The following is a 13,596-nucleotide window of genomic DNA, read 5'->3' on the forward strand; positions in this document are numbered from 1 at the left end:
CCATAAAGGTCCGAACACCCGGCATCGGCTCAACCCCCAGGATCCCCCTTTCCCCGGACACGGCTAAGCCGCGCACGGCTAGACGCGGGAGGGTCCGACCCCCGTGTGCTCGGGTACGTGGTGTCGCAACACACCAAACGCCTGCTTACGCAGACGCCCCTGCGGGGGGTGATCTGCATTGATCACATCTGGGACAACTAAAGGGCCAGTGGTCGTTGTGCTAATAGGAGGCTGCGAGTGAGTTATGGGGCTTACTCAAGAGTTGCAAGCACTGTATTAACAGCATCCAGTACTTCCACTGCACTTCGCGCTGACAGAGTATTCAATTTGCTGAAAAAGACACTAAGGGTAGTTATAAGGGACCAAAGCATCACAACCACTTGCCGGTCTTCTTCGGACAATTTATCGGGTGTCGGCGCTGTGGACTCTACCGTGGTGCACTGTATCTTTTATTTTTTTGTGATTGTGGCTCCGGCTGTGGCACCGGCATTGGTAACATTCATTTGTTCTGCTGCCAAAGACATCTCTGCAACTATTTTCATGTGAGAATCATTCCGCGTCCCATTGGCTGCCATTCCTAGTCACATACTTTCTCACCCTCACCTTCCGTCTAGCATCACAAAATTTTCCAAAGCCCAGCTGTTTGAAAGAAACTCATTATTTTGCTTCTCTTATACCCATGTCACACGGGCACCCACAAACTCCTTTAGTATAAGGGAGCACTAGACTTTTTAAGGGGGTTTGACCTCAAGGAAATTGTGGTGGTGTCACAAGGTCAATAATGAGTTTTTAAAGTAGCCACCAGAGGCACATTCAGCAGTGTTTGGCTTTTGTACAAGTACAAGAATGTAAGTTCTAATTACGCTTGTAGCTATCATAATTAATGCTCCTACCATAATATTCTTCAATATATTTGATGCAAAAAACATACAGCTCAGTAAGAATCAAAGCGTGCTTGCTAAACATATCAGTGCTGACAGCGACGGTAGCCACCCTGTCCTTATGTATGTTTTCCTGCTCAACTAATCAGCAGTGCGGTGAAAGTTATGTTAGCGGGTGTTTTCATCTGCATCCTTGTAGGTCGCACGTAGAAAGTCGACGCCACCACAGCAGACTACAGGAATGTCATTATAAAGTTTACGCTACGGATTACAGGAGTGTAGTTGATGAGCAAAACGAGAACAAGTTGAAAGCAGGAGCCAACGTTTCCATACATTCTTGTACGAAAACATTGGCTCCTGCTTTCACCTTGTTCTCGTTTAGCTCATCGCCTTAAATTTCCATCTCTCGCCTCTAGTGAGTGAGTGAATAAACTTTCTTGTTCCATCTCTCGCCTTTCCTGCGTTTTCCCAGGAATGTAGTTGGTGTCTTGCCTCGTGATGCTGGGGTGCAGCAGTTATAGCAATGTGTTGAATGTACGCAGTAGCATTCGCAGGGAGCTAAACAGCAACAAAAGAAAGCACTAAAAGTACGCACCAATTCGCACACAAGGTTAACTAGACATAAGAACTTACTCTCAATAACACTCCTCGTCATGCACGTGGAATTCTGCCAGGATGTGGCTAGCATGGCCAGCCACTTATCGAGAATGGAGGCACAAGCGCACGCACTATTGTTCCTGTTTCAGAGGATTTCGCGATGATACAGCTGACACCATGGCAGAGCACATCAGCACAGTCGTGACAACTTCCTCTTTGCTCGATTCAAACTCCATAGCTGTTGCCAGAACACAAAACCAGCGAAGTGTGCGCAAACTGCGTAGATCCCTATAGAGTTTTCGTTGAGGACAATAATCTCCCGGATTGTGGCTTGCACGTCACGCTCAACTAGGCTTGCCGGTGTGAGCATCGGTCGGATTCAGTCACTTTTTTGTCGCCAGTTGCAAATGGTCGCACAACCCCTTCAAGTTGCCTGTGTGATTGCACCTTAACTTGAATTTGCTTCTTTTGGGTGGAAGGACACTCCCAAATGTGAATGCAAGGAAGATTTGTCGCCAGTTGCAAATGGTCGCACAACCCCTTCAAGTTGCCTGTGTGGTTGCGCCTTAACTTGAATTTGCTTCTTTGGGTGGAAGGACACTCCAAAATGTGAATGCAAGGAAGATGATAGGTTTCAATGGTTGACACAAGTGCAAAATATTTTGCTAGACATGTGCCTAGTGTTTGACGCCTCACAGTTAGTCACTGCACAAATTTTTTGTACCATGGTGGCATAGCAAATTATAGCACCTAATATGATATGTTAAACCATACCTGCATTAATGGGTTCCTTCATACCACTTAGACCCATACAAGATGCTTGAGGGCTGTTGCTGTCACAGGTACCATAACCACAAATGGTGCTCTGACCTCTTTCGTTAATTTGTGGCTCAGCTGTGTCAGCAACAGCACTCAAACAGCTGTGTGGTCTTGATGGCGTGAAATTCTCCAAGTCTGCATGCATGGGTGCCCGGATCATCATTTTCGTCAGCATGCATCCCATGCAGCATTGATGCTGCAGGCGACACTACATGTGTGTCACCATCTGCATAAGAGAGATACATTGCTGTTCAACATTATGTGGCACAGAAGCATGACAGAAGCATTAGTTTGATTGGACGTTTACAAGACTTCTGCAACGTGAAACAGTCACACATTCTCACAATAGTATGAACGTTCAAACATATCCAAATGCAGATGCTCATTCATAAACTACTGCTAAGCTTCCACTTAGGCTGGCACAAGCAGATTGCATGCTTTTCAGGGGATTTGTTGATACAACAGCTGAAATACTGGTATTAAAGGCAGGTGAAATAAAAGTGCTGTGTGTTTCTTCTGTCTATCGTCTCCACCTCACGCTATACCTACAGTCCTATTCTGCTGATAACAACTATCTAGGTTTGTGATCATCCGGTGTATTTGCACTCATTACGACTACAGTTCCACTCAAGTGACAGCATGACTGAAGTCGCATCATTGTTCATTGCTCTGCTGCGAACTGTTCTTAGCCCTGAAATGTGCAAACAAAGTATCACAATGAATAAATGTGTAGCAACTTGCTGAACTTTATTTCTGGCCATAGCGAGTACATTTGTACTAAAAACAGGAAAATTTTATTCCAGTTAAAACGTCACCACTTCGGTTGAACTATCTACAACTGAGATTTTCTTGCTCCCTATCAATACCAGAACTATGGACTTCACGTTTAAGTTTCCAGCTCTTACATTAGCATTTCGAGGCTTAAAGTTTAGCATAGCATATATGACAACTCGGGCAAATCGGAAAAAACGCAACACCAAATGTGTGCTTAGATCCTTACCGAAGCAGGACTGGCCGCCGGCGGCGGATTCCGGAGTAGCAGAGTAGGCTCGCACAGCCTTGGCTTTGCGTTCTGCTGAAGCTGAAGTACGCACCGACTGGGCTGCAGCAGGCTGCGTGTGCGCTGCAGTCGGTGCGTCGCTTTCTGCGGCGCTTTGACAGGCTTTTCGCTGCCTGCTCTGGCGGTCCACTGCGCGCGGCTTGTATCCCCACTCTCTGGCCAAGTCGGAGATGTACTGTAGTAGTTGATCAAATTCGTCAACTACTTCTTCCACACCCGACCTACGCCGAAACACACACTTTCAGGATCGAAGGTCCGGGGCAAAGCAATGACTTTGAAGTAACGTGCATAGAATATACTCACTTGCTACGGTTCTTACTGTCCTTGCGGCGAAATTGAATGAGGAGGAGGTCGAACCTCTCTCTAACGCGGCGAGATGTACAAGGCTTGCCCGTTTTTTCCTGGACGACTTTGGCGACTTTTTGCCACTTCATCGGGTCGCACACTGGCTGAAACTCGTTGAAGACTTGAAGTAATATCAAGTCGTCAGTCCGCGTAAACCGCACGCGAGAAACGGGCACACACGGTGCGCATTCCATGGTGGACGCCATTTCGCAGTGTGAGCTGTGTCTTGGCTTGGACTGTCTTGGTTCGCGAAACTCGGTGCGCACGTGACCCACGTGACACTACTTACCGTCTCGTATACCGCGCGGAAAATGTTTACGTACGGTAAAGCGCGCGCGTGCGCAGTCTGCGGCCGGTACGGCATTTCCGCGCTTTCCGTACGGTAACTTGGCGCTGCTAAAAGTCTCTATTCACTGCTTGACTCTTCCCAAAAGTGACGCGAGAGCCTGGCACTGTTGCGGGTAAAGTGGGTCCCGAAGCAAGACAGCTGTCATGCGCCGTGAAAACCTGGCGGCGTCGCCCCCATCCATCTATTATGACGGCGCATTACAAGTCAGCAAGGCAAGACCGCAGGGAGAAGAAAGCCCTTGGCCAAACACACGAGCAGCGACTCTCTTCGTAGGGTGCGACTCCATCGCACGGGCGCCTACCATTGGCCGAAAATGACGACACCCGAGCGGGCAGCCGATTGGCCGAAAATGCCGTCACCTGAGCGGGCTCTCGCATTGGCCGAACGTGACGTGTCTTCGAGACACCGAAGCGCTTAAAAGACGCAGACTGGGAGCAGAAGGAATAATTCCTAGAGCATCCCTTGATTTATCGCTTTCGAGCTTCTTGCCACGGGCCGCAGCGTCCGAGTTGCTGCCGGCCCGTGATGATGATGATGATGATGATATGTGGTGTTTAATGGCGCAAGGGCCAGGTGTGGCCAAAGAGCGCCATGACAAGTGGTGATGTTGACGATGTATTATGGAGATGTGACTTGGCTGTAAAGTGGCCTAAAAATAGTTGCTGTAAAGTGCATAAAATCTACGTGATATAAAATTATGGCGATGATTAATGACGAATACTATGAACATTAAAATCCATCGTAGGAGAATGATGCAAAATAGAAAATATATAAGACAGTAAAATTACTTGGGGCACTGCTGCCTCGTCAGAGCCCTTGAAACACAAGGGCCTGGAGGCATGTGCTATACGAAAGAGCTATCATAGCGGCATCCTCTCAAGAGAGGACCCGCTATGAACATGTGGGGCTAACAACATGCAAGACATCTTTCAGAAAACTTAGAACTGCGTTGGTGTGAAATAAAGGTTCTGGGCCGAGTAGCATTACAGGATGTAAGGGGAGGTGCTGCCGGTATGCCAGAGAAAAATGTTTCCTTCTCTCAGATTCGGCTGCCCGACACTCCAGGAGGACGTGGAGGACGGTCAGCCTCTCCCCGCATCTACCGAAGGTTGGAGGATCATTTTCAGTCAGTAAAAAGTTATGCGTGCCAAATGTGTGTCCTATTCTGAGGCGACAGAATAGGACATCTGTTCGCCGTGATTTTCTTACGGAGGGCCAAGAACCTAACTGTGGCTTTATCAAGTGCAGTTTGTTATTTACTTCTGCGTCCCATATACGTTGCCAGTGGTTTCGCAGTTTCCTTCTTAAGAAAGGCTTCAGGTCTGTGACAGGGACCGAAGCAGTAGGATTAACTGTATGTAATGAAATTGATGTGGCCATCTGGTCCACTAGAACGTTACCCTGGATGCCCCTATGGCCAGGCACCCAGCATATAATCACATGCTGGTTAGATACATATGCTTTACATAACACGGAATAGAGTTCAATTAAAACAGGATTTTTGCGCTTACAGAACGATATCAAAGCCTTCACAACACTTAGGGAGTCCGTATATATGACTGATTTCTCGAGTTTTGTTTTCCTTATATGCTTCACGGTCGACAATATTGCGTAGGCCTCCGCCGTAAAGATGCTAGTTTCCGGATGCAGTACGTCGGATTCCGAAAAGGATGGGCCGACGGCTGCATAGGACACCCCCTCGCGTGACTTCGATGCGTCTGTGTAGAACTCCGTACAGGAGTGTTTGTGCTGGAGTTCCCCGAAATGCATTTGTATTTCAATCTCTGGAGCGTGTTTTGTAACTTGCATGAAAGATGTATCGCATTGTATCATCTGCCACTCCCAAGGAGGCAGCAGCTTAGCTGGAGGCATTAGGCGATGTTTGAGGATTGGGACATCCATTTCAACACTAAGCTCCCTCACACGAAGTGAGAAGGGCTGTCTTACAGAGGGACGATTACGGAAGAGTGTATCATATGTCATATCGTTAAGGGTATTAAAACACGGATGTTCAGGATTATTGTGGACTTTCAGGAAATATGTTTGGCTGATGTATGTTCTCTGGAGATGGAGTGACCACTCATTTGATTCGACATACAAACTTTCAATGGGACTTGTTCTAAAAGCGCCAGTGGCCCGTCTAATTCCTAAATGGTGAACCGGATCTAGCATCTTTAGCGCGCTCGGGGCTGCAGAGTGATAAATCACGGCACCGTAGTCCAATCGTGATCGAATGAGGCTTTTGTGAAGATTCATCAAACATTTTCTGTCGCTGCCCCATGCTGTATGGGATAAAATTTTCAGTAAGTTCATTACTTTTAAGCATTTCACCTTGATATATTTTATGTGTGGAATAAATGTTAGTTTAGAGTCAAGTATGACACCTAGGAACTTGTGCTCTTTGTTCACAGGGATTTGCTGGCCATACATTTGGATATCGGGATCTGCAACGAGGCCTCTCTTTCTTGTGAAAAGCACACAAGGACTTTTGTTCGGGTTCACTTTAAATCCGTTTTCGTCTGCCCATTTAGATAATTTGTTCAAGCCCTGTTGTACTTGCCTCTCACACACTGCAAGGTTGCAGGATTTAAAACCTATTTGTATATCATCTACGTAAACAGAATAAAAAATGGCTGGCGGTAATGAAGCACGGAGGGTGTTCATTTTCACGATAAAGAGTGTGCAGCTAAGCACACCTCCTTGAGGTACACCATTTTCTTGTATAAAAGGTCGCGACAATACATTGCCGATTTTCACGCGGAAGGTACGTTTCGACAGATAGCTTTCTATTATGTATAGCATATTTCCACGGATGCCCATCCCCGACAAGTCTCGTAAGATCCCGTAACGCCACGTCGTGTCGTTCGCCTTCTCCATATCGAGGAATATCGATAAGAAGAACTGTTTATGTACAAATGCGTCGCGGATATTTGCTTCAATGCGTACAAGATGATCAGTCGTGGACCGCCCTTCTCTGAAACCACACTGATAGGGATCAAGCATATTGTGCAGTTCAAGGAACTGTATTAGTCTAAGATTCATCATTTTTTCGAATAGCTTACAAAGACAACTTGTAAGAGCTATCGGGCGATAACTTGCCGCCAAGGAAGGGTCTTTGTCCAGCTTCAAGACGGGAATAACAATAGCCTCCTTCCATGAGGATGGGAGGTATCCGGCAGCCCAGATAGAGTTGAAAAGTGCCAGGAGTGTCATTTGTGTGTCTTCGTGTAAGTTTTTAATCATGTCATAGATGATTCTATCAGCTCCCGGAGCCGAGCTTCTACATGTGCTCAATGCAGCTTTAAGCTCGGCAATGTTAAAAGGACGGTTATAAGGTTCATCCGGACGGCATTTACGATCAAGTGTCTTAAGTTCAGCTAAGTGTTTATATTTGAGGAATGATTTTGTGTAATGTGTGGAGCTTTATACATGTTCGAAGTGTTCGCCCAGAGCGTTCGCCTGGTCCTCCAAGGTAGTCCCTTGGTCGTCCACTAAGGGCAGAGGGTGGATTTGCTGCCCCTTTATCTTTCTTACACAATTCCAAACTTTAGATTCTTGAGTGTAGGATGTGATGCCCGAGAGAAACCTCTCCCAACTAGCTCTCCTTGCCTGTCCCCGCGTGCGCCTCCCTTGTGACTTTGCCAGTTTAAATTGAATAAGGTTTTCTGCAGTCGGGGAGCGACGCAGCAAACCCCACGCTTTGTTTTGTTTCTTTCGTGCCAGTCTGCACTCTTCATTCCACCAGGGTACCCGTCTTTTACAAGAGAGACCTTGTGTTTGGGGAATGAACTTTTCAGCTGCGTCGAATATAAAAGAAGTAAAATATGCTACAGCATTGTCTATGTTAAAATCAGTGATAAAATCTCGTGATAAGTAAGTTGCTTCCTTAAAATCATTCCATTCGACGGAGGCTAGTTTCCACCGGGGTGTATGTAGGGGGCATTCATGTTGAGGCATTGAATTTAACATTACAGGAAAGTGGTAACTTCCATATGGATTTTTTATTACATGCCATTGCAAGTCCGGGAAAATTGAAGCCGAGCCAACAGACAGGTCTATTGATGAATATGAATTGTTATGGATATTATAATAAGTTGGCTCCTTGTTGAAGAGGCATGCACCGGAGTTCACAAGAAAATTTTCAATGAAACGGCCTCTCGCATCACATCGCGAGTCTCCCCACATGGTGTGCTGTGCATTAAAATCGCCTGCGAGTATGTAAGGGTCCGGAAGCTGATCGATTAGGTTATAAAAATCACCTTTTTCCAGATGAAAATTGGGGGGTATGTATAAGCAACATACAGTGATCAATTTATTAAAAAAGAATTGTCCGAATTGACACTGCCTCAAGGGGCGTCTGAAGGGCGACCTGGTGACAGGCTACGGACTTGTCTACAACTATTGCAACACCGCCAGACGAGGTATTCGCCTCGTTGAGGTCTTTACGGTAGATGGCGTACTGACGAAGAAAGTTTGTTTGTGTGGATTTAAGATGTGTCTCCTGAACACACAGCACCTTTGGGTTATGTTTGTGTAAGAGTTCTTTAATGTCATCGAGCTTGTGGATAAGACCTCTAACGTTCCAGTGTATTATTTGTGTAGCCATATTGTTCGTGTTTTTATGCTGTGTGTCAAGAGGAGTTTAGAGAGAAGACTTACGGAGCCGTTTCAGGCCCCGTGATTATGGTACGGGTTCTGTCTTTTTTGGAGCGGTCGCGAGACTCGCGCTGCTCCCGAGGCGCTGGATGCGCCTTCTGGCTCGGGGTTGTGTCCATCGACTCCTGGGAGCCGCTGGACTTCCGCTCACTAGAGCGGGGTGTTTTCTGGGTAGGCCTTGCCTCGAAAAGCAGAGCCTTGGAGGCCACCAACCCAGAGGTCGATGGGCCCTCCTTTAGAGACGGCGCAGCAGCGCTCGCTACTGTCGCCTGGGGGGCTGAGGACACTGCCGTGGCCACACTCTTTGTGGGCCGGGCTGATGCCCCAGTCTACTGCAGTGCTGCCCCCCTACGCGCCGCACCAGCATACCCTGCGGTATGGAGGAAAGAAATACGCTTTCGCGCTTCTTGAAAAGAAATGTTCTCATTGATCTTTAATGTGATGATTTCCTTTTCCTTCTTCCAAGAAAGACATGACCGAGAGTATGCAGGGTGGTCACCCTCGCAGTTTGCGCAGCGGAGTGCCTTGGTACAATTATCGGCAGGGTGTTCGTTTGAAGCGCACTTTGCACATGTGGTACGACCCCGGCAGCTCTTGAGAGCCGTGACCAAATCGCTGGCACTTAAAGCAGCGGCGCGGGTTCGGAATGTAGGGCCTTAGTTTTATTTTCATATAGCCTGTTTCAATGTACTCTGGTAAAGTGCTTGTGCAGAATGTCAAAATTATGTGTTTAGTGGGGATCTCTTTGTCATCCCGCCTGATCTTTATTCTTTGGACATTTGTCACGTGCTGTTCCTTCCAGCCTTCAAGCAGCTCGCTTTCACTCAAATCAAGGAGATCTTGTTCAGACACGACTCCGCGTGTGCTGTTCAAAGAGCGATGCGGATTTATCGATGATGATGATGTGTGGTGTTTTGTGACACAAGGGCCAGGTTTGGCCAAAGAGCGCCATGACAAGTGGTAATGGTAATGTATTATGGAAGATGTGACTTGGCTGTAAAGTGGCCTAAAAATAGTCGCAGTAAAGTGCGTAAAATCTACGTGCTATAAAATTATGGCGATGAATACTGACGAATACTATGAACACTAGAATGCATTGGGGAAAATGATGCAATGTACAACATATGTGAGATGCTAAAATTTTCTAAGAGCACTACTGCCTCACCAGAGCCCTTGAACCCAAGGGACGAGAGGCATGCGCTATGCGAAACAACTATCACAGCGCTATCCTCTATAGAGAGGAGGCGCTACGAACGTGTGGGGCTAATAACATGCAATACAACATCTTTCAAAAAATCTAGGACGGCGTTGGTGTCAAAGAGTGGTTCTGGACCAAGTAACATAACGGGATGAAGGGGGATGTGGTGCCGGTATGCTAAGAGAAAATGTTCCTTTCTTTCGGGTTCGGCTTCCCGACACTCCAGTAGGACGTGGAGGACGGTCAGCCTCTCCCCGCATCTACCACAGGTTGGAGGCTCGTTTCCCGTGAGTAAGAAGTTATGTGTGCCAAAAGTGTGTCCTATTCTTAGACGGCAGAATAGGACATCTGTCTTGCGGGATTTTGTTACAGGAGGCCAGAAACCTAATTGTGGCTTTCTTACATGCAGTTTATTATTTATTTCTTCGTCCCACATGCGTTGCCAGTGGTTTCGTAGTTTCCTTCTTAAGAAAGGCTTCAGGTCTGTGACAGGGACCGAAGCAGTAGGATTAACTGCATGAAATGAAGTTGATGTGGCCATCTGGTCGGCTAGAACGTTTCCCTCGATGCCCCTATGTCCAGGCGCCCAGCATATAATCACATGCTGCTTAGATATATATGCTTTACATAGTGCGGAGTAGAGTTCATTAAATACTGGATTTTTGTGATTACAGAAAGACATCAACGCCTTCACAACACTGAGGGAGTCCGTATATAAAACTGATTTCTGGAGTTGTGATTTATTTATATGCTTCACAGCAGACAGTAATGCGTAGGCCTCGGCCGTAAATATACTTGTTTCCGGATGTAGTACATCGGATTCTGAGAAGGATGGGCCGACGGCAGCATACGACACCCCGGCATTAGACTTCGAAGCGTCTGTGTAGAACTCTGCGCAGGAGTGCTTGTGCTGGAGTTCTAGGAAATGAGTTCGTATTTCGATCTCTGGTGCGTGTTTTGTTACATTTAAAAAGGATATGTCACATTCTATGACCTGCCACTCCCAAGGCGGTAACAACTTGGTTGGATGCATTAGGCGAAGCTCGAGGAGTGGGACACGCATTTTATCAGTAACCTCCCTCACTCGAAGCGAGAAAGGCTTTCATACAGAGGGGCGATTATGGAAAAGTGTAGTGCAGGTCATATCGTTAACAGCGTTAAAACATGGATGTTGATGATTGGATTGTATCTTTAGGAAATATGTGAGGCTGATGTAAGTTCTCTGTAGATGGAGGGACCATTCATTTGATTCCGCGTATAAGCTTTCAATTGGGCTTGTTCTGAAAGCGCCAGTGGCTAACCGGATACCTAGATGGTGAACAGGATCTAGCATTTTTAGCGCGCTCGGGGCGGCAGAGTTATATACTACAGCACCATAATCCAATCGAGACCGAATTAGGCTCTTGTATAGGTTCATTAAACACTTCCTGTCACTACCCCATGTAGTCTGGGATAGAAGTTTCATTAAGTTCATCGTTTTTAGACATTTTTCTTTCAGATATTTAATGTGTGGAATGAAAGTGAGTCTGTAGTCAAGTATAATACCCAGGAATTTGTGCTCTTTGTTGACAGGTATTTGGTGTCCACACAGTTCTAAGGAAAGATCCGGAAACAGGCCTCTCTTTTTTGTAAAAAGAACACAAGAGCTTTTGTGGGGGTTAATTTTAAATCCGTTTTTGTCTGCCCACTTGGAAATCTTGTTCAGGCCCTGCTGCACCTGTCTCTCGCATACTGAGAGGTTACAGGATTTGAAGCCGATTTTAATGTCGTCAACGTAGACAGAATAAAGAATGGCAGGTGGTAGCGAAGCACGAAGCGTGTTCATCTTCACGATGAAGAGCGTACAACTCAACACGCCTCCCTGTGGTACACCTGTTTCTTGTGTGAAAGGTCGCGACAATACGTTGCCGATTTTCACTCGGAAGATGCGATTTAACAAATAGCTTTCAATTATTTTCAGCATATTGCCGCAGATGCCCATTTCCGACAAGTCTCGCAAGATGCCGTAGCGCCATGTTGTGTCATATGCCTTCTCCATGTCAAGAAATATTGATATGAAAAACTGCTTATGTACAAATGCGTCCCGAATATATCCTTCAATGCGTACAAGGTGATCTGTTGTCGACCGGCCTTCTCTAAAGCCACACTGATAGGGATCAAGTATATTGTTGAGTTCAAGGAAATTTATGAGTCTGCGATTAATCATTTTTTCAATAACCTCACACAGGCAGCTTGTAAGAGCTATCGGGCGATAGCTTGCTGCCATGGATGGGTCTTTCCCCTGCTTCAAAACAGGGACCACAATTGCTTCTTTCCACGCAGTTGGAAAGTATCCTGCAGCCCAGATGGTGTTGAAAATTGTGAGTAGTGTAACTTGGGTGTCATTGTGTAGGTTTTTGATCATTTCGTACATGATTCTGTCAGAACCCGGTGCGGAGCTTTTGCATGATCTCAAGGCAGCTCTGAACTCGGCAATACTAAAAGGACAGTTGTATGGTTCGTTCTGTCGACATTTTCTTGTGAGTGGCTTACATTCTTGTATTTGTTTATATTTCAGAAACGATTGGGAGTAATTGTTGGCACTTGACACGCTCTCAAAGTGCTCCCCAAGTGAGTCTCCCTGATCTTGCAGTGTATCGCCCTGTGTGTTTACCAGAGGGAGTGAGTACGTTGGTCGACCTCTTATTCTATTTACCCGGTTCCAGACTTTGGCCTCATCTGTAAACGAGTTAATACTCGATAAAAAGTTCTGCCAACTTTCTCTTCTGGCCTGCCTACGGGTTCCCCTGCCTTGAGACTTTACTTTTTTGAAGTTAATAAGATTCTCTGCAGTGGGGGAAGCGCGTAGCAGCCCCCACGCTTTGTTCTGTTTCTTTCGAGCGATCCTACATTCGTCGTTCCACCACGGGACACGCCGCCTGCATGCCAAGCCACTTCCTTCAGATATGCATTTAGATGCGGCATCTATTATGAACGCTGTAAGATACTCCACAGCCGCATCAATTTCCAAAGAAGACATATCAGCCCATGAGATGCTAGATAGAGTTCGAAATTTCTCCCAGTCGGCTGTATCTATCTTCCACCTAGGAGCTTGTGGAGGAAATTCATTTTCTTTAGATGTTCTTAGCAATACGGGGAAGTGATCGCTCCCGTAAGGATTGCTCGTAACTTCCCATTCGAGTTCGAGCAGTAAAGAGGCGGAAACTATACTAAGATCTATTGACGAAAAGGTTCTGTTCGCAAGAGAGTAATATGTGGGTTCTTTCTTATTTAGAAGGCACGCTCCAGAAAAGTAAAGGAACTGTTCAACGAGACGCCCTCGCGCATCGACACGAGAGTCTCCCCACAAGGTGCTGTGTGCATTGAAATCGCCAAGAAGAACATAGGGTTCTGGCAATTCATCTATGAAGACTGAAATTCATATTTGCTTAGTTTGTAGTGTGGGGGTATATAAATCGAGCAAATAGTGATAAGTTTGTTTAGCAAAACTATTCGAACCGCCACTGCTTCAAGGGCCGTTCGTAGCTGTAAATGTTGACATGCTATGCTCTTTTGGATTACAATTGCAACACCTCCCGATGATGCGACTGCATCATCGCGATCTTTGCGAAAAGTAACATGCTGTCGGAGAAAGTTTGTGTGTTGTGTTTTTAGGTGTGTTTCCTGTAGACACGGCACTTTTGGATTGTGT

Source organism: Dermacentor andersoni, chromosome 4 (assembly GCF_023375885.2).
Source record: "Dermacentor andersoni chromosome 4, qqDerAnde1_hic_scaffold, whole genome shotgun sequence".
Classification (NCBI taxonomy): domain Eukaryota; kingdom Metazoa; phylum Arthropoda; class Arachnida; order Ixodida; family Ixodidae; genus Dermacentor; species Dermacentor andersoni.